Source organism: Macaca mulatta, chromosome 6 (assembly GCF_049350105.2).
Source record: "Macaca mulatta isolate MMU2019108-1 chromosome 6, T2T-MMU8v2.0, whole genome shotgun sequence".
NCBI lineage: Eukaryota > Metazoa > Chordata > Mammalia > Primates > Cercopithecidae > Macaca > Macaca mulatta.
The window spans coordinates 20,668,628-20,676,259 of NC_133411.1; positions in this window are offsets into that span (position 1 = coordinate 20,668,628).

The following is a 7,632-nucleotide window of genomic DNA, read 5'->3' on the forward strand; positions in this document are numbered from 1 at the left end:
TCTAAGAGAACTAATTGACTTCTTATTTAAACAAATGAAAGACTTTATTACCATTTTAACTATTTCTTTAAGAGCAGAGTTGAAATACTATGCTCTTGCTTAATATAACCAGGATTCATATGATTGTTATAGATAATATAACCAGGATTCATATGATTGTTAATGATTGATAAAAATATGCTATAATTTGTCAAGTCAAAACATTAAAAAGTTAATTCTTTAAATGTTTCATATCATTTACTTTTTGTTTTAGATAATTAATATAATTATTTTCTTCTTATGGTATATTTAAGCTGTTTTTGCAAAATTAATATTTTTTAATTTATATATTTAAAGGTTATATAAACTATAAGGAAAATAAATGCATAAGAATATATTATTTTAAAGACTTTTCAAAATTTGGGTACAGATTAAAAATTAACTAGTAAGTGCCAATGCAACACCTTAGACAGCATCTAATGCTGACAGGCTGACATTAAAAGGAAATTCATCTTTTTCTGAAAGTCACTATTAATTTATAAAACATAAAGAAGCTAATTTACATGAATTGCTTTAAAATGTATTTATTATTCTGATTTTACTTGGACTAATATATGAAATATATTTAATTTTTCATATAATTTAAGGACCTAAAAACGTAATATTTTGTTTCTTAGATGGTCTTTACTATAATGATTTTAAGTATGAGTCATCTAGAATGCACAGAGAAACACGTAATTTTTCAGTCCATTTTTACTAAAATATAAAATTGAATAGGAAAACATTTGTCTCATAAATGAGAGCATTGGTTAGGAGTGGCAGTGTGTGTTATCAATTTATAATCAAAGTCTGAGAGTTTTAGACTGCTGATTTTTACCCATTGGTGAGCATTGCAAATGCTGGATGGAGTTCATCCAAAATTATTAAATAATAAAATAAAGCATAATATAAAAGAGAGTAAAATAAAATAGAATACATCAAATATAGTAGAAATAAGTATTATTTTGTAATTTTTTTGTTTGAATTACATGTATATGTATGTTCATACATACATTCATATACGTGTGTATAGTTTACATCACAATACTAATACTATACTTTACTGTTTGTTAGGTCAAACAGTTTGAAAAACAAAGTGACAGAATTTTTATTACTAAAAAAATGCAAGTTTATCTTTCTTTGCACTCATCATTTAATTTAGTTGCACTTTCTATTTTAAAATACTAATACTTTATTCTTATTACCTTACACTAACTATGAATACACTTAACATAGAATTAGTTTTGATGATTTATCCTGAACAAATTTTAAGTATACATAAATGATTTTTAGGTCATGGATTTGGTATGACATTTAGTCCGTTATCCCTTCCTATAGGCAGATTATCACTACATTCATCATATGTGTTTACCATTTGATTGTCGCATGAGATGAAACTGGAACAGACTTCATGCCACCCCTTTTGAGAGGGCACTTTAAATGAGCTTGGGTGATTTGGGTCAACTTCTTAGAGTCTAGTAAAGCCTAGCGGAGTCACACAGAACCAGAACCTAGCAGAGTCACTGGCAACAGCTGAATGAGAAACGAATTTTCATTTCTATAAGCTAACACATGTGTGTGTTGTTTCTGTATTGAAACCTGACTAAACAGAAATTTCTACCAGGAATACAATCTGCCTGTAGTATGAAAATTTATCGTATCTACCAAACCTGGAAATTAGTAGAATGCTGGTAGTGAGCGTTGGTTGATTCATTTTTTAAATGATGCATAATAGTTGTACATATTTATGGGATACATGTGATAATTTATAACATACAAACAATGTGTAATGGTCAAATTAGGGTCATAGGACTATCCACCACCTCAAGCATTTATCATTTCTTTGTGTTGGGGACATTCCAAATCTTCTCTTTTAGCTATTTTAAAGTATTTCAAATGATTGTTAACTAGAGACCCTGCTGCGCTATTAAACACTAGAACTTATTCCTTTTATTTAACTGCATTTTTGAACATACTAATGAACCTCTCTTTACTTTATGTGATGAAGTGCTATAAAAATATGAGCTAAAATAGTAATTGGTCTAATTGCAGGAAAGAATTAAAAGAAAAGTAGAGATAAATACCAGAAATTCTGGATATTGTGTGATTGGAAAAATAATTGATTCTCATACATTATTTGTAAATAATTGTATTTACTTTTTGATTTCTAACTTTTATTTTAAGTTCAGGGATACATGTGCAGGATGTGCAGGTTTGTTACATAGGTAAACGCATAAGTAAACGTGGACCATGGTGGCTTGATGCACAGATCATCCCATCACCTAGGAATTAAGCCCAGCATCCATTGACTGTTCTTCCAGATGCTCTCCCTCTTCCCATCCACCCTGCCATAGACAGTCCCCAATGTGTGCTGTTCCCCCCCAAAGTGTCCATGTGTTTTAATTGTCCAGTTCCCACTTATAAGTGAGAACATGTGGTGTTTAGTTTTCTATTTCTTTGCTAGTTTGCTGATGATAATGTCTTCCAGCTCCATTCACGTCCCTGCAAAAACCATTATTTTTTTCCTTTTTATGGCTGCATAGTATTCCATTGTAACTGCCCCATGGGTTCACTTTGCCTGCTGCCTAGACAAAGCCGATCTCTCAAGACAGCAGAATTGCAACAGAGAAAGATTAATTCACAAACAGCTGTCTAGGCAGGATACCAGAGTTTTGTTATTACTAAAATCAGTCTCCCTGAGCATTCAAGGAGCAGAATTTTTAAAGACAACTTAGTGGGTGGTGGAAGCCAGTGAGTCAGGCATGCTGATTGTTTAGGTCAGAGAAGAAATCATTGGGAGTTGAAGCTGTCTTCTTGCAATAGATCAGTTCCTGTGTGGGGGTCATAAGATCAGATGAGTCAGTTTATCCATGTGGGTGGTGCCAACTGATCCGTCAAGTGCAGAGTTTGCAAAATATCTCAAACACTGATCTTAGGAGCAGTTAAGGGAGGATCAGAATCTTGTAGTCTCCAGCTACATGACTCCTAAACCATAATTTCTAATCTCATGGATAATGTTGGTCCTACAAAGGAAATCTAGTCCCCAGGCAAGAAGGAGGTCTGCTTTGGGAAAGGACCGTTATTGTCTTTGATTTAAACTATAAACTGTAAACTGAGTTTCTTCCAAAGTTAGTTCAGCCTGCCTCCAGGAATGAACAAAGACAGCTTGGAGGTTAGAAGGAAGATGGAGTTGGTTATGTTAGATCTCTTTTACTGTCTCAGTTTTAATTTTGCAAAGGTGGTTTCACCATGCTGTATATGTACCATATTTTGTTTATCCAGTCTATTATTGATGAAGCATTTAGGTCGATTCCTTGTCTTTGCTATTGTGAATAGTGCTGCAATGAACCTTACGTGTGCATATATCTTTATAATAGAAAATTTGTATTCCTTGGGGTATATATCCAACAATGGGATTGCTTGGTCAAATAGTATTTCTGCCTCCAGGTCTTTGAGGAATTACCAAACTGTCATCTCTAATGATTGAACTAATTTACACTCTCCCCAACAGTGTAAACATCTTCCTTTTTCTCTACAACCTCACCAGCAACTGTTGCTTTTTTGGCTTCTCAGTAATAGCCATTCTGACTGGTATGAGATGGTATCTCATTGTGGTTTTGATTTGCATTTCTCTAATAATAAGTGATGCTGAGCTTTTTAAAAATATGTTAGCCACATATATGTCTTTTTTTTTTTTTTTTGAGAAGTGTCTATTGATGTCCTTTGCCCACTTTTTAATGAGGTTATTTATTTGGGTCTTGTAAATTTGTTTAAATTCCTTGTAGATGCTGGATATTACTTTACTTTTGTCAGATGGATAGATTGCAAAAAAAAATTATCTCATTTTGAAGGTTGTCTGTATGCGCTGATGATAGTTTCTTTTGCTGTGCTGAAGTTCCTTCGTTTAATTAGATCTCATTTGTCATTTTTTGCTTTTGCTGTAATTGCTTGTTTGTTTTCCTCATGAAACCTTTGCCTGTGCCTATGTCCTGAATGGTATTACCTAGATTTTCTTCTAGGGATTTTATAGTTTCGGGTTTTACATTTAAGTATTTAATTCATATTGAGTTGATTTTTGTATATGGTGTAAGGATGGGGTCCAGTTTCAATTGTCTGCATGTTGGCTAGCCAGTTCTCCCAGCACTGTTTATTAAATAGAAAATTATTTCCCCTTTTCCCTTGCTTGTTTTTGTCAGGTTTGTCAAAGATCAGATGGTTGTACATGTGTGGTCTTATTTCTGAGTAATTTGTTCTGTTCCATTGGTCTATGTGTCTGTTTTTGTACCATTACCATGCTGTTTTGGTCGCTGTAGCCTTGTAGTATAGTTGGAAATCGGGTAGCATGATACCTTCAGCTTTGTTCTTTTTGCTTAGACTTGTCTTGGTTAATTGAGTTCTTTTTTGGTTCCACATGAATTTTAAAATATATTTTTTTCTAATTATGTGAAGAATGTCAATGATAGTTTAATGAAAATAGTTTTGAATCTATAAATAGCTTTGGGCGGTACAGCCATTTTCATGATACTGATTTTTCCTATCTATGACCATGGAATGTTTTTCTATTGTTTGGTGTCATCTCTCATTTCTTTGAGCAGTGGTTTATAGTTCTCCTTGAAGAGGTCCTTCACTTCCCTGTTAGTCATATCTATGATGACTAATTAAAATTATTAGTTATTAAGTGCTACTATTTACAAATGCCTATTAAGATTTAGAATGAAACTTACACTCAGGAAAGACAGAAATTCAAAAGACTGGCTAGTGTCCCCTTTGCTAAGACACATAATTACCTTAATGTGGTCCCCAGTAAATATTTCAGTTATACAAAATCACACAGAGAAGTTAGAGCATTGCCATACTTCCATTGAAACCTGATAGGCTCGACATACTTTTTACCAAGTTGAGAGAAAAACAGAAAAAGCATGTGACAAGATTCTCAAAAAGAATCATAGGTATGACTAACAATGGAAGTGAAGGACCTCTTCAAGGAGAACTACGAAAATAGTGTGCAAATAAGTATGACGATTGGCACATGGGGCTGTGTGGAATAAAAAATTATAATAAATAATAAATTTCCCCAAATTTACTGATTTTTATAAAAGTTAACATTTTGACCTTATTGTATATTTCACTCTGTCATCTGATTAAGAATATCTGTGACCATTTCAGGAAAAAAATCACTGTATTTTCATTCATTTCTAACTACAAGAAGTTCAACTAAAAAGTTTGCTTAGCTTCCAGAAATAACATAGTCTCTCAAATTCAGATGTTACCAAGGAGATGAATGGAAAAATGACAGTCTCACAGAGGCAGAAACAAGAGCCATAGAGAAAAATGGGCAGAGTATGTGCTCCCAGGGAGCACAATGGGCTTAATAGGAGAATATTCCCTACCCACAAATAGGAGAAAAGTACTGTATTATCCCAGATGGATTTCAAAATTGTTATGGACCAGTAACAAAGGTGCACTTCTTCTCTTTTCTGAATGTGCTCATTTGAGCTATTCTGTATTATTGAATGCTGTGTTTGAAGAGAGTTATGTAACTTGTATTATTACTTGTTAGCCAGCTACAGCAGGAAGAGCTGCATCTGGAACTGAGGCATATTAAAAATCTCTGAACTTTGAGCCTCGTATCATGATTAGATGAGACATTTTTGGGGTTAATTCCTGCAGAGAAGAAGATTACATTTTCATACGGGAGATAAATGGATACTTAGGACTAATAGAGCAGAGTGGTATATTGTACAATTTTCTCCAATTTTCTTCATCTTCTCCTGGAAGAGTATTTTACATACCACCTTTGACATGCCCCTTGTTGAACTTCACTGTGTGTCTGTCTTTTTCCAGGGGGTTATGTGTATTTCATAGCTTAACTTTTCAATGCACCTCTGTGCATTTGTTCAGCCTTTTGTTCCTGCCTTCTGCAATCAGAACACCATGTACTAGCTGGGAGCTGCTTCTTCAGCCTGAAATCTAAGATGTAAAACATAATGAGCAGAGCCAAATAGGGCCACTGCCAATTTGCAGAATCATGAGTGAGAGATGAGTGTCTGTGATTGTACCCACACACACTGTCTGTAATTGCAAAAAAACCAAAACCAAAACAAAAGCAAAACAGCTTTCTTATACATTACCCCAATTGTGCCTTTTTGGGGGTTTTCACATTACATTGTATCTTTTTATTTGTCTGTTTATTTTAGGCATAGTTCTTACTCAGATTTATAATTATTTTATTAATTTGTGTACTTCTTATTTTAACTTTATCACCCATTAGCTTCAATGCTCAATGAAGACATAGCCTGCTCTTCTTCTCACTGTGATCCTAAAATCTACAGTTACTGGTACATAGCAGATATGCAAAAATATTTGTTAATGTGATACATAATTGAAAAAAATCTCCCCTTTCCTGGTAATATCTCTCATATATGAATATGTATGCATATATACAACCCAGGTAGAAGTTAGTAGTGTATTACAACAACTCTTCAATGTGAGTCTTGTATTTCATTTAAATTTGAATGTCTTTAAACTTTTTTTCCACATGTAGAGTTTAAGATATTTAATGGCAGTGGCTATTCCTCACACTGCTAACATTATTAGCATTCCTGCACCCACATAACTTTTGAACAGTTTTTAAAATCTTACTTATTGCTTTTGCTCTGAAAATAAAGCTGAGGAATCTCTGATACTGCATACCTGCAACAGTTTCTACAGGATTCATTTTCTTTCTAGTTGTCATTCCTAGAATTTCCACTGGTATGAAAGTGGTGCATCTCACTGAAGTGATTACCAAGTGACATGAAGACATATTTCATCTAGTCCCCGAAGTACTTTCTTCATTGCTTTAGTTGTTCCTCTGTTCTTTATCACTCAATGCCATTCTGACTCTTTACAGCTTGCAATCATTCCATTATGAAATTTGGAATACTTCTTTCACTAGGATTTTAGCCCCTGTAGAGAAACAAGCTGGTAGAATAATGACTGGTTTTGCTCTTATATGACATCAGGCAATCATTTATGAACCACATCATGTCCACATAGCATATCAAAGATTTTTTTTCTTTTATATATTTCACCTAGGATTGGTGAATTATTCTTTGTCTGATAGGATTCAGTTACATATTCTCAATTTTCTCAAGATAAACTGGAGGTATACACACACACACACACACACACAACTACATATGTATGTATGTATATGTGAATGTGTGTATATATGTACATATATGTATATATACATATATGAATATGTGAATGTGTATGTATGTGCACACACAGAGATAGAGAGATTATCTGAACAGTAAAATATAACACCATGCCTAATTTACATGTCTTTAGAGTTTCTGGCTTTGTACGCATCAATTTATGTGGTCTTCGGAACAACTCTGTAAGATAAATACAAGTAGTCACATTTTAGGTATAAGAACCCAAAGATTGCAGAATATAACCCAGGTTTTCCAAAATCAAGGGTTTATATGTATTATAGCTATGACCCAAACTAGGAAATTATATATGAAATCCAGTGATCATTTCATAAGTTCACTTTGCAGCTCTCTTTATGTTATTCACTATGGATAAATATGCATGGGAATCATTACAATATTCTTTTCTTAACAG